The sequence below is a fragment of the Passer domesticus genome, chromosome 3 (assembly GCF_036417665.1).
Source record: "Passer domesticus isolate bPasDom1 chromosome 3, bPasDom1.hap1, whole genome shotgun sequence".
Classification (NCBI taxonomy): Eukaryota; Metazoa; Chordata; class Aves; order Passeriformes; family Passeridae; genus Passer; species Passer domesticus.
The window spans coordinates 97,582,966-97,596,810 of NC_087476.1; the positions used below are offsets into that span (position 1 = coordinate 97,582,966).

At 36.3% G+C, this 13,845-nt stretch overlaps 1 protein-coding gene across 14 annotated transcripts in view; it reads left to right on the plus strand.

Moving 5' to 3' along the window:
* The window catches only part of KIF6 (kinesin family member 6), a 155,693-nt gene that overhangs the window by 103,085 nt on the left and 38,763 nt on the right, over positions 1-13,845 (plus strand). The window lies entirely within an intron of this gene.

The following is a 13,845-nucleotide window of genomic DNA, read 5'->3' on the forward strand; positions in this document are numbered from 1 at the left end:
CTATATAGACCCCAAGGCAGGTCTAATTTGATCCTCTTAGCAGCCTTTGATATGTTCCTAGATGATTTTGGAGTTTTGTTGATTCCAAATTACTCCAATTGACTCCAATCCTGGAGGCTGTCCAGGATTTATCAGATGTTAAACAGGTTTTTTTTCTGTCCCTGAAGTTCTTGGAGATCTGGTCCATGTTCTCCATTTTGCACATATTCAGGTGAGCCATGTCTCTTTAACCTTTCAGATACAGACTGTGAGGGACCAGATTGAAAGGTAATCTGGCATCCAGGGCAAGTGGTGTAGATCTTGCTCTTCTTTTCTATCTCCTCCTTTTTTGGATGCACCAAAATAGATATGGACAATGAAGTCATTCTCTTCACTTCATGTCTTAGAATAGCAGTTGACTTCTGGGAAAGGACAAATATCACACAACACAGCTGCCAAGTGCTCTGTACTTACACCATAGCCATGATTATATTATCTGTGGTCATAAATTATAATTATTGCCAGATTCCCCTCCCAGTCACCTTTGGGTTCACCACAAGTCCCTCAGAGATATTATACAGTATATTTAAATTATGTCAGGTATGCGGAAAGCCACAGCCATGCTGGCAAAGTGTTTTCAAACCACAGCACAGCTGGTGTTTGGAATAGATTCAGAAGCAGAAACATCAGGTGCTGAGCCCTCCTTCAGGAGTTTTCTGAACACTTGGTTATTTCTGTAAGACATGATACTAGAATTCACCTGTCTTCTTTCAGTAGGTTAATTTGCCTCTGTCAGGTCGGCCAGAACATAAATGTCACTACAGAACTTGTGCATGGATATTCATAGGTTGGCCCATGCAAGAAGAATTTCAGTATTTACCTCGCAAGTATGGGTTTTTGCAGTGTTCATATAAACTCACTTAACTCCTGCCAAGTAGGCTTTTTACTGTGGCAAACCTGGAAAAGCAAGTTAAACATACTGTGGAGGACTCTTTTTCCTCTGCTACTATCTTGAAGTCCACCTTGTCCTGCATTCCTCCTGTCTCTTAGATTTACTCATCTATGTTATACCCAAGAAATTCCTTAGCCTAAATAAGGTGTAGCCAAAAGTCAGCCCTGACTGCCAAGCTTCTTTCTATTATGGAAGCTGAAATTAATTTTAGAGCAGGAGCAGTGAACACTAGCAATAAGCAGCTACACACAAGCACATCTTTCTCAGTATCTGGGGTTGCAACTGTGCTGCTGGAAGACAGGAACCTAGCAGCCACCCTAAATTCATCTTTTACCTGAGGGAGAACAAATATTTGGAGGGCATGGGAGACAGTAAAAGATGCAGTGGGACACAGGCCAGTCCTGAAGGTATCACTTGCAGTGTCAGGCTAGGACAAGACTTGTGTGATTTCTCAGTCTGTTAAGATTTGAATCTCTCAGAAATAATGTAACAGTGCAATGTAGACATCATCTCTCAAGACTCTGTTTCCATGGATTGCTACAAAATCTAGAAGAAACCCTTGGTTTGGACTGAATTGCTGTGTGTTTTTCCTCAGTAAGTCAGGCAAAACTTCTGATAGCTATAGTGCAGTAGAGTATGGATTTAGCTGCAATTAAAAACATCTGTTTAAAACTTGCTTTTGGTTAAGTCCTTCAGTGTTAACATTGAAACAGTAAAGTATATCTGGGAAACATGAGTGATACAACAGTATATGTAAACTAAAAAACCAAACTGATGTCTTGAACAAAGTAAGCAGCCATGTAACAAATCAGTCGTGCTGCACTGATCTTGACAATGCCTAAATGCCTCCTGTAGGAAATTGTAATAGGTTGTAGACCACATGAATGCTGAAAATGTCCTTTAAGAGTCAAGCTAGAAATGTGTCCAAAGTTCTAAGAAAAATTGCACAAAGCACATTTTGGTCTTGTTTTGGTATATAAGTGTAGCTACAAGTGAAGCATTTTCAAATTAAAAATTAATTTCCTTATTCTCTTTTTATTTTGGTAGCAAAATGGGAAGACAGTATTTTCATTCAGTTTTTACTCTAGTTCTGTAGTATAAGCAAGAAATTCTATCCACGTTGTATCCATTTATAGGTATCTATATCCTGATAGATGCAGATTATGCAGATGGTTTGTGGATGGTTTTTATGCACTGACGTCTGAGGCTTAAAAGTTATCATACCGTAAATTCCTTTCTTCAATTCTTTCTGTATAACACTCTGCAGCATGTGAAAATTAGTACTCTGGCTAATAGAAATATTAGATTTTATTCATCTGTCCTTTCATCCTGTCCAGCTTTGTTTAGAACATATTTATTAATGTAAGCACCTCCTAAGAAGTATTTAAATATTGTATCCAGTTCAGCTTAGTCAATTCAATTACACTACCTTATACAGTTTAACAGCCTAAAACATTTTTTTTCAATTAAGTCTGTTTCATCATAGAAGTCATACTCAAAGGATCATTAAAGATGCTAAGTAAGTTTACTAACCTGCCAAATTTTTACTTAAAATGTGGTATGAGAAATAAGAGTCATCTGTGGCCTGAAACTAGATCTTTAATTTACTTTTATTGTTGTTTTGGTTTCCTTAAGCATTCCTGGCTGTCTTGTTGTGCACAATCAAGAACAGGTCCCATCAATATCAGTTTCCATTATTTCTATGTTATTCTTAATAGTATAAAGCTATGCACCACAGAGGTCATAATAATCCATTTCATGCAGTCCGATTATATTTTGAGATAGTGACAGCAGCATCTGGCTGTAACTTTTATGTCATAAATATCCTTTCATTCTGACTTTGGAAATATTAGTGTTTTGCAGTGAAAAGTACACACAATACTCCAACCCTTTCTCAATTACACTAACATATTAAAAAATCAGGAAATTAAGGCTGTAAAAAGAAATTTGTGGTAGGATTTTCTTGGTAGGCTTTTGTAGATGTTGTTGCTTGCACAAAAAGATTAAGGAAAATGATGTCTAGATGTAAGGTGGATTTCAAGTGTGGAATAACTATAATATCAGAAATGAAACATTGTGACCAGCATGCTCTTTGCTACTATACCACTTAGTCCTGGATTCTGTCTCCTTTTATGTCTAATAGCAGTACAGGGATTTTTTTTTAAAAAAAATTTTTGGAAAAATAATACGTCTTAGATTTGTCATTATGCTTACTTTTCACAATCACTTCCTAGAAGAAAGAGGATGAATTTTATTGAGGATGAAAATTGTCTTTTTCTGATACTTGGGGGGAAAAAAAGAGAAAAAGAGGGAAATGTTTCTAAGTCAGGGTCATTTTAGTGACACTTGGCTGCATTATGACGCTAAACTCTGTATAGGCACAAATAAAGGAGCCAAGGGCTTTGGTGCAAGCACTGAGGGGCAATTCTTTTTGCCAGTTATTACATAAATATCCCATAAAAAAAGCAGAGAAATTGTATAGATTTTGAACATGTAGACATGTATGGATTTGTTTGAGTGAACTGTTCAGAATTGTTTACATATGCCTGGAGAATGTACCCAGCGACTGGGTTTTAAAAGACAAATACAAAAAACCAACATGAGTGAAACTGGAAAAAAATAACTGAGAGGTCAGGAAATAATGAGAACTCTGTAACCAGCGTAGGAGAACTGGAAAGTGGGCCAGTACTGACACAAAGTACATTTTTACATTTCTAGTCCAACATTAAGAACTTTCAAAGTGTATATTTTGCTAGCTAAAAAAAAAAAAAAAAAGGTTTCTTTTCTTGGGAAAAAAAGTGCTGTGTGACTCCATGTGTTTTTGTATTGTGTGTATTGTGTTATGTTCAGAGTTGGGGTCTCTAACAAGAACTGTATACCCTTTTGGCATTACTGAAGAAGACAGTGAAGGAAATTTGATGCTGAAGCCTAAGATTTTGTTTCAGAATAGTGAAGAAAATTTCTCATTGCAAAAATTTGAGTGATTGTGCCTAGCACAGTGTTGTGAGTCAACCGAGGCTGACTATCCATCAGCTTCCTCACATCCCTTCCTCAAAAGAATAGGGGGGGGAAGTAGAAAGAAAAACATGTGGATTGAGATAAAGATGAGGACATGGCTTAACTACCAAGTGAAACAGATTGAAGTCAGAGAAAATTAGTTTAATTTATTGTCAATTAAAATAGAGCTGCATGGTGAGAAGTAAAGACAAAACCGCTGAAATAAAAACTTCTCCCCTTATCAGGGCTAGCAGAAGGGTTTTGTTTTTTTCTAGGATGCTGCTATCAACAAGATGGTTTTACACTATTACTGCAAATATTCTGTGTCAAAGTACTCTAACAGTGAGGACTACTCTACATCTGAACAAAATGTAAAGCATTAAATAAGAAAAAAGACCCAACTGCTACTACATTAATCAAAGTGTGAGTTGGGGAACTACAACTTCTATTTTCAGTGTAAATTAAACTGATACATTCATTCAGAATTTCACCACCAAAGAAAGTTTCCTATGTGCAAGAATGTGCTGTGTATTAGAAGCTTTTAAGAGTAGTAAGGATTTCCATTTCACTCCTATAAATGTCTGACTGTTTTGGGTTATTTTTACCACTATTAGATTTAGTTTTTTCCTAAAGGGAAAAAAACATGCTAAATGGTATTTAATGCCCAGAGGGAAGCAGCTGTTGTTTTTAGTCTGTCCAGAAATCAGCTAACATTATGATTGAAGCTGGAAGAGGAAGGGCAAACTCATGTGGGAGTAATAACTGTGTGAGGAAACAGGCACTCTCGGAATGAAAAAGGGTAGGTGGGTGGATTATGTGCACATGATGTTGATGGTACATCTATACCCACAGGAATGCTGAGCTGTTGCACTGCTCTGCCTCATTTCAGGCTTTGATTTTTGCACACAAGATCATAGAATACCAAAACAAATTAAAATCTTTAGTGACAGCAGGTTCTAGTACTTCAAAACAAGGTTATTGAAGAGTCCTCATTTAATTTGCTTGCAAATTATTCAAATACTGTTCATATGTATCACAGTTAATGGCATGCTATGCTGACATGGTGAGGATGGAGGAGAGAGGGGACAGGACATGTCAGTGCTCAGAGATAATATGGATTCTGATTCACTAACTCAGATGCCTTCTGATTCACTAACTTGGATGCCACATTGTTATTTCTGTGAATGCACAGTAGATGTTAAACCTACACCAAACCTAATTAATATAAACCCAGAAATTGTATTTACCTTTTTGGTTTGTGCAAGATTCTATGGATGTATACATAAAAATCAATCTTGTTAATGTCATCTTATTCTCCATCTTGATGAGCCAAGAAAACCTACATTAAACTCCAAAGTAAAAATATTTTACGCAAGGGTTTTCTTTACACCTACACAGCTTTATGAAGGAGACTGATAGCAGAATTTTTGCACAGAGAGAAAAATAAGACAGATGAAGTTAAGGTTTTTTAGGCAGAGATGGTCTGAGAGCACTCTGTGGTGTACATCTACATTGTTGTATCTTCATATGTGGGCAATAAGCTACTTGGAAAAAGAAAGATCAGCTAGTTAAGAACTAGAATACCGAGGCTAATAGTAGGAATGCTGCACATATTTTAAACCATGATTATATGAGCTGAAAAAATGGAAGGAAGTCATGCACAAGCAAATTTTAAAACTTTTGCTGAAGAAGTACTTTGGAAGGATGGAATTTCTCTGTTAAAGGAAAGTTTTGTGCTTTACGTGGAATCTAGATGAAATGAAAAAGCTGTGATGATTTGCTAGATGAAGATAAAACCCATCAAAATCTATGCACTGCTTTCTTAAAGCTTAATAGTATTGGTAGTATTATCTATTTCTTTACAGTAATATAAATGTTCTGAGTTACAGACATTAACTTACTGGACATTGTTTCAGCCATGAATGAAGTGAGGCCACAATAAGAGAGAAATTACTGTGCTTTGAAATGCATTCCATTCTTTAGTGTAATATTCTGAGATACTTATTCTTTTATGGAAATAAACATTGTGACTTCCTAGTTGCTGATTTAATTCACTGTTCTAGTGTAATTCCAAAAACTATCAAGTAGTTACGAAAACTTATATATGCTCAGCAAATTTTACTGGAAATGACTAGTGTAGAAGAAAAATGGCAAGATTTGGTTTAAAAGGGGATTGAGAAACTTCAAGAAGAAAGGTTACATTCCACAAAAACTATGGTTCAAATGAAATGCAAGCAACTCATAAATAAATTAATTCTGTATGCAGATTTAATGAGCAGATAAGTCAACAATGTAATTCCACAGCATTTCATTCTTCAGGTAGCTTGTATTCTCAGCAGAGACCTTTAAAATCCATGCAACTTGAGATCTTGAAATCCTCACTAAAGAAAAACTCTAGCTGAGGTCAGTTTGAGTTCTATTTGTGTATGGATTGAAAAGAAGTTTCTGAAAATTTATCCTTAAATTTATCTTTATTGTTGTTTTAGTTGATCAAGGGCAAGAAGCATTAACTATAGATTTATAGAATCATTGAATGGTTTGGATTGGAAGATACTTTAGAGGTCATCAGTTCCAACCCTCCTGCCATGGCCAGGGTCACCTTCCAGTTGAACAGGTTGCTCTGAGCCCTATCCCACAGTGCCCAGTGCAAATGGGCACTTGGTGCAGCGTGTGCTGTGCAGCTCATTCAGCACATTTTCTATCAGGTGTACTGTGCACCTTCTTCAAAGCCAGTTCAATGTCAGGCTGCGTGTATCATGATTTATGTGTCCAGCATCCCTAACTGGATTGCTCAATACCTGAGAAATTCCAGATGAACAGCCAGATCAGTGATCTAGAAGAAGCTGAAACAGTAGTTAATGATGAGAAGTACGAGATTTGACAAAAAGACATCAACATAGACTGGAAGCTCTCTGAGCAAAAAATGCCTGCCTGCCTGCTGCTTCTCCACTTCTGTCCTGCACCGGGATATATGGAAAATTAAAGCTTCAATACACATAGTTTCTGCTGATTTCTTTTCTCCTGGAATGCTGCCTGTACATTACAGATGTCCTCTGTCACTTAACAGAGACAGTCTTGGTGTCAGGACACAAGTTGTATCAGAAAATATTACACAAACATTATTTCTTCCATACTTCATCTCAGGTGTGTAACTATGCTTCTCAGGTGTGCAATTCTGTTGCTTATTCCTGAGTGATGTTGCTTATACCTAACATAACAAAGCACATTAGGTTTGCGAAACCTGCAGCCATCTGTGAGAAAAACAGAAGAGAAAACAGGCCATGGGGACAAACAGTCCCCCAGATGTAATTTCCCAGCTGGGATGTTATTCAATGTGGCCCAGTGCCTAGAAGCCCCAGTCTGTTTCTGATCTGCAGGTCAGTTTCAAAGCAGTTTTGTAATAAACGAGGCATGTTTATGTGTCTACCAAAAATAGCAGTAGCTGTTAAAGCTGAAGCCATTCAGCATGGCTGACACAGTCTTTAGAATCTTTCTCCTTAATTTCTTGGCCCAATTATTTGGCAACTTGATGCTGAAAAAAACAAAGTTCCTAAGTGTGTTTGTTTTGGATAAGTATCTAAGTTTCGTGCCCTTATGACAGCAGTTTCGAGATCTATTTTTTTTTAATGTTACATTTTGATTTTTGGAAGCAAGAAATTGAAAACACAGAAAAACAGCTGAGTTTCTAAAGATATTATTTCTTAACTGCTTTGTCACCATCTGCAGTTTCTTCTTTGTTAGAAATGTCATTTACTTTGCTTTGTAGGATGCTGCATCTTATTTTTCTGTTTGATTACAAATCCTTCAGTTTTAACATATTTCTTTCTTTCCATGATGAAATATAGCTCACTTTCATTCTGATTCTGTTCAGGTTCTTTTTCTACCACTTCAGGCATGATTTCTATGGCCTAGTTAACCATGGGTCTGTAAAGCATAATCTAAAATGGTGTGGTCTTTCAGAGTGTCCTCTTGAAGATCTCTCTCAAGGTGCTGTAAGGCAGAATAGGTGGCATGACTTTCACACAGGCCTAGCAAGTAACTACCATATGGTAACTGGTTACTATCCTCTTGGAGCAGACTCAGTGCTGTGATGGAGATTTCCACAACCTATTTTCTTGTCCTTTGAGCATCCATTTGGATCGTAATATAAAGCAGAGAGATGGGAATGTATTTTTCTTTCTTGCTAGAACTTCAGTGAAGGGTTCATTTAATGATTTTTTGTTTGACTTTCCACTGTGTTCATAGTGAGAGTAATCAATTAACTACCTTGTTTGTAAGCAACAGATCATCTTTTGATTCATGTGAAATTTTTTTTAGAATCTCAAAAGTCTCTGCCAAGTGAGCAAGGGTTAAATTTGTCTTGAAGTAGTGCAGTTATGGTTGCTGAGTGTAATTCTAGTAATGACTAGTCTAATAATGACTAGGTAATTTATAACATAATACTTTTAGCTAATTTGAATCCCCAGAAAGCTGATAGTAAGATGTACAAATAAGTTAGAGAGCCAGACAAAACTATAAGGTCTATTATAAAAGCCTGTGAAGTGTTACTATCCCTTTCTGAAAACAGCAGAGAAAATCTGTCTTTTTTATACTTACAGTAGGCATTGTACATGTCATAAGTCCTAACCGTAAGCAGGAAAAATCAGTATTTTCCAAGGCTGAGGATCAAGATACAAGGGAGGTGCCAAAAAGGGAGATGTGGGGGAGCAAAACTGGGGCAGTGCCATGCTCCCCTTGGCATGGCTATTGTAGCTGCAGTGTCCCTGGGGCTCTGGGTTTTGTGGCTTTTTCAAGCCTAACCCTAAGCGGAGTAGAAAAATCAGAATTTTTCAAGGTGAATTTCCACCTTGTGGGTGGTGCCAAGGTGTGAAGAGAGCAATGTTGGGGTTGGCATGCCTTTTCTCATTCCAGTGTCCATGGACTTTGAGGCTCTGTGGTTTTCTCAACGCAAACTGTAAGCATAACCCTAACCCTAAGTGCAGCAGCAAAAGCAGCTTCTTGCCCAGTTGCCTGGAACATAAATTGCACCAAGAACAACACTGTTGAGGGAGCAATCTTTGGGAAACGGGGTGTTCCTTTATAAATACAATGCTCCCAAACCTACCAAAATTATACCAAATAAAGCCTAATGGACCAAAGTTAAAAGAAACAAGGGATGAAATTCATTACATAAATGGGGAAAAAATGGTAAAACAAAGACAAAACAATAAAAAGGCATGGGGTGCATAAAGAGCAAAGAAAAGAATCAACCCCTACTGAATTTATCCTCATTGAAATCACAAGAACTCTTCCTTTCAGGAAAGGAAAGGAAATCTTGGAAACAGAAAAGAAAGTGTTACAAACATTCGGAACTTTTCTGTTTGTGTTACAAACACACAAATAAAATAAAATAAAATTTTGAAATGGAGGAACTAGAAGAAAATAGATAGGGATGAAATGAAGTGCAGTGAAAAGTATCAAAACTTGCTGAAATTATTAACACTGAAATTGCAAAATCAGGAAACGAAGTCAAAGGAAAATACAGATGAGATAGATAAAATGAAATGCCTAATGGAAAAAAATCTTCAACTAAGGTAAAGCAATAAAGAGGCTTGAGATGCCATGAAGTACAGGGAAATGAGCAAAACATTGTTAAAAAATTCCTCATAAAAACACTAGATTTAATTTCCAAACCTGTATATTTCAGGAAAAAATTACAAAAAAGAAATTTATTTCTTTGCAGATATATCATTTGACACGGTCCCCTGATTTTGAGATTTCAGCAAAGATTAATTGGGGCAAGTTTTGGACTTTTTCACTAAATTTCATGGCATGCCATGCAATCGAACTGTTTTCACCTAGGTGAGAATTTATTTCTTTTTAATTAGGCAGGTAATTTCATCAATATCCTCACCTATATGTTGTCTGTGTTTGTTCCGTGGATTTGGGATTTTGGTGCAATAAATTTGGAAGTTCTTCAACCTTTTTTGCTTTTAGTTACTTTTACTTTTAGTTACTAAATTTCAAAATTTTCTGGTTTTTTTCAATTGCACTTTATTTGATTCTATCTCCTTTCCAGACTGTTTGTAATGCTTTCTTTTCTGTTTTCAAGATTTAATTTCTTTTCCTGAAAGGAAATTTTTTTTTTTTTTTCAAATTAGGCTGGTCCTTTTTTACAGTTGTTTTCTTGTCTTTTCTCTTATCTTGTTTGATTTTTTTTCCCTGATTTTGCAACTTGTGTTAATTTAGGTAAGATTTGACCCTTTTTACTGCAACTCATTTCATCTCAGTCCATTTTCTTAAAGTTAAGAAATTTCCAGATTTTCTGGGTTTTTTTCAATTGTATTTTATTTTATCATATCTTCTTTCTGAAGTGGTTGTCACACTTTCTTTTCTGTTTTCAAGATTTCATTTCCTTTCCTGAAAGGAAATTCTTCCTTCCAATGAGCATCATCTCAGTAAGCTTTGCTCCATATCCCTCTACTTTATGGCATCCCACGCCTTTTGATCATTTTCCCTTCAGTGGAGATTTTTTTTTTCCATTATCCATGCCATTTCATTCAATTGTTCTGTTGACTTTTTTCTTATCTTTTTTTGATTTTTTTCCCCTGATTTTGCAACTTCAGTGACATTAATTTAGGTAAGATTTGGTCCTTTTCTCGGTAACTCATTTCATCTTGGTCCATTTGTTTGTCTTCACGAAATTTCCAAATTTTTAAATTTTTTTCAATTGCGTTTTACTTTATTATATCTCCTTTCCCAACTCTTTGTAATGCTTTCTTTTCTGTTTTGGTCCATATCCTTGCACTTCATGGCATCCCATGTCTTTTTATTGCTTTCCCTTTGGTGACAATTTTAAAATTTTTTTAAATTAGTTGGGTCATTTCATTCAATTCTTCTCCTCCTGTCTTTCCTGTCTTCCTGTTTTATTTTTTCGCCTGATTTTACAACTTCAGTGAGGTTATTTTTGGCAAGTTTTGGTATTTTTCACAACCCTTAATTTCATCCTGGTCTATTTCCCTGTTGGCTCTCTATTTCCAAATTTTCTATTTTTTATCAATTGCATTTTATTTCATCCTATCCCCTTTTCTGAGTGTTTGTAATTTTTCCTCTTAATATTAACCTTACTGAAATCCCAGAATCTGGCAACAGAGTAAAATGACAAGGCAGGAGAAGATATCCATAAATTACATGTCTCTGAAAAAAAATTTTCACCAAAGGGAAGGCAATGAAATTGCACAGGATGCCATGAATTGCAGGAAATGGACTGAGGCTTGCCGAATTGTTCCTCTTTGAAATTGCAATATTTCATTTATTTTCTGCAAAGGAAGAATTTTCTTACGGTAAAGGAATTTAAATCTTGAAATCAGAGAAAAAATTTTAACCAATACTCTGGAAAGGAGATATGTTCAAAGGCATTTTGGTTATTGTAAGCCTTTCCCTAATTTTGCCAGAAAAAAATTACTATTTTCTTAGGCCATAGATACACAGCATGTGAGTGTTTTCATGGTGTGAGGTATGGATGGAGCAATGTTTTATTGCCATGGTCTCCTTGGGATACCTTTTCCTGTGCACTGTCCCTGATCTCTGGACTTTCAAGTTTACTCTACCTTAACCCTAAGCATAACCCTAATCCCAAGGGAACAGTAAAATCGGGCTTATTGTGAGACTGATCTGTCCAGCCTGTGGGCGGTGCATCTCTCTCCCTTCAGAGGTACACCTGCAGTTATGGCAGCTGTGCCAAAGCTGCCTGTTCTGCTGCTGCTGCTGCAGCACCGTCATGCTTTGGCCATTTTCAGAAAAGAGAGAAGGACACATGTCATTGCTCTATCTTCCTCATTCCTTAGCTGCTGTAGGACTTTTCAAATCTGATCTGGTATAAATGAGACTGGTAAGAGAACCAGGCAGTTCTAGTAGCTTTGCTGAGGCCTTTTTCTTTTTTCTGCTCCTCCTTATAAGAAGAGGATACCATCTTTGGTAATATAAAGTAGTCTTTGCAGCAGCACTCAGCAAACTTATTTTAAAAAGTAGAAGTCTTTTGGCTTCAGGGGGCAATGCATATGTTAAATGGCAATGCTAAATATTGTCCCTTGTTTCAGAGTTGCTTGCATATGTTTGTTTTTACTTTCAAACAATAGGCAATGCCCCAGGGTTACCGTATGTATTCTGAATGGGTCCTCAGAATGGGAAAACATGATTTGTCAAATGACTTGTTCAGAAAATACCAAACTGAATGAACTCATTTGAACAGTTCTATTATGCTCCCCTGGTGTGCTATTCTTTAAACAGAAGAACCTTATTAGTGTAACAGTCACTCCAGGCCCAAGATGTTAATGTTTTCTTTGGCTCTAAGTTGGAATGTACATATGTAGGAATCATTTTCATTTTCTAATTATTACAAATGATGTTCTGTTCTTTACAAACACAACTATTTTCAGGGGGAAAAGTTATGCTCAGGAAGAAACCAAGTAAACGCTTTTTACCTTAAGTAAAAAGTTATTAAGTTATTCACTAGAATAACTAAAATGAATTGACCAGGCTCATTGGGTTTAATCAAACCATGGGTATAAACTTGGAAAAATACTCAGTAACATATTTCTGCCTGCAAGTTGTCTTTTGACTCAAAATAGATAGTGTTTGCTAGATTCCTACATTGCATTTTGCTGTTTTATTAGGCTGTTTATTAGGCTACAGTATGATCTTATGTAAATCTATTAAATTTGCTCTTTTAAAGAAAAATGCTAGGTGATAGTTGATGCTATATTATGAGGTATGTGTGTTAAATCCTACAATCTTTTATACAAAACATTTTTCTTATCATAGAATTACAGAATGTACTGACTTGGAAGGGACCAATCAGGATTATTGAGACCAGCTCCTGGCCCTGCACAGGACACCCCCATCTCTCTGTTTTGTCAAGGTCTCTCTGCAGGGCTTCTCTGCCCTCAAGGGAGTCAATACTCATCCCAATTTAGTGTCATCAGTAAACTTAGTATTCCCTCAAGTCCTGCATCCAAGTAATTTAAGTCTTTAGTATTGGATGGCCAGACATTTTAACATTGAAAAATCAAACCTTCACATTTTAGAGAAGTAGATCTGTGCTTATTCAGAGTAGTACTGTCCAAGAGTGATACTCCTTCCTGTGCACAGAAAGAGAAATTTGATTTTCATAGTATCTCATGGTTAATTTACACATCTAGACAGTATTCATGCAGACTTGTAGCATAGGCATATAGACCCACACATAATAAAAGACAATAGCTATTTTTTTCTAACCAAACTAGTTCCTGTGAAATCATGTGATGTCCCTACAGTTGGTTGTGAATGTTGCAGAAGGAATGCAATCAACAGCAAATAGCTGTAATATGAAGATTTTATAGTGCACTTCATTTAAGGCTGAGAGAAGATGTCTGTTCTGAGCTGATTATATCAGTTATACATAATCAGATTGTATTTTAAATTGCTGAGCAATTCAAGAAGCAGTCTTGGGCTTATCCACAACAGTGAATATATGCTGCATCTTCACAGGAAGCTATTTCAGATTTTACTGGGTTGCTAGTATGTGTCTGACACTCAAGGAGTCACTTCTCAAAGGTTTGGTAGATATATTACAAGTAAATGTGCATCAAAAAATGTGTCACACACTCATTCTTACTCTGACTTGTTTCCATCACCATGAAATGTTTATCTGCATGGCCTCAAAACATGGTAGCATATCTAGTCAGCTTCAGCATAGTAATTTTTAACACATATTTTATTTTTAATTTTGTGTCATATCTGTCAGATTCTTAACATCAGTCTGTCTTATCTGACCAGAAGTTACAGAGCACTATGTGCTCAATGCCAGGACAATTCCTTGGGTAAGAGCAAATATTAAGTTTCTGAAACTGAAGTATATAGTGAGCCCTGGAACTCAATATTTAATTTCATGTTGGACA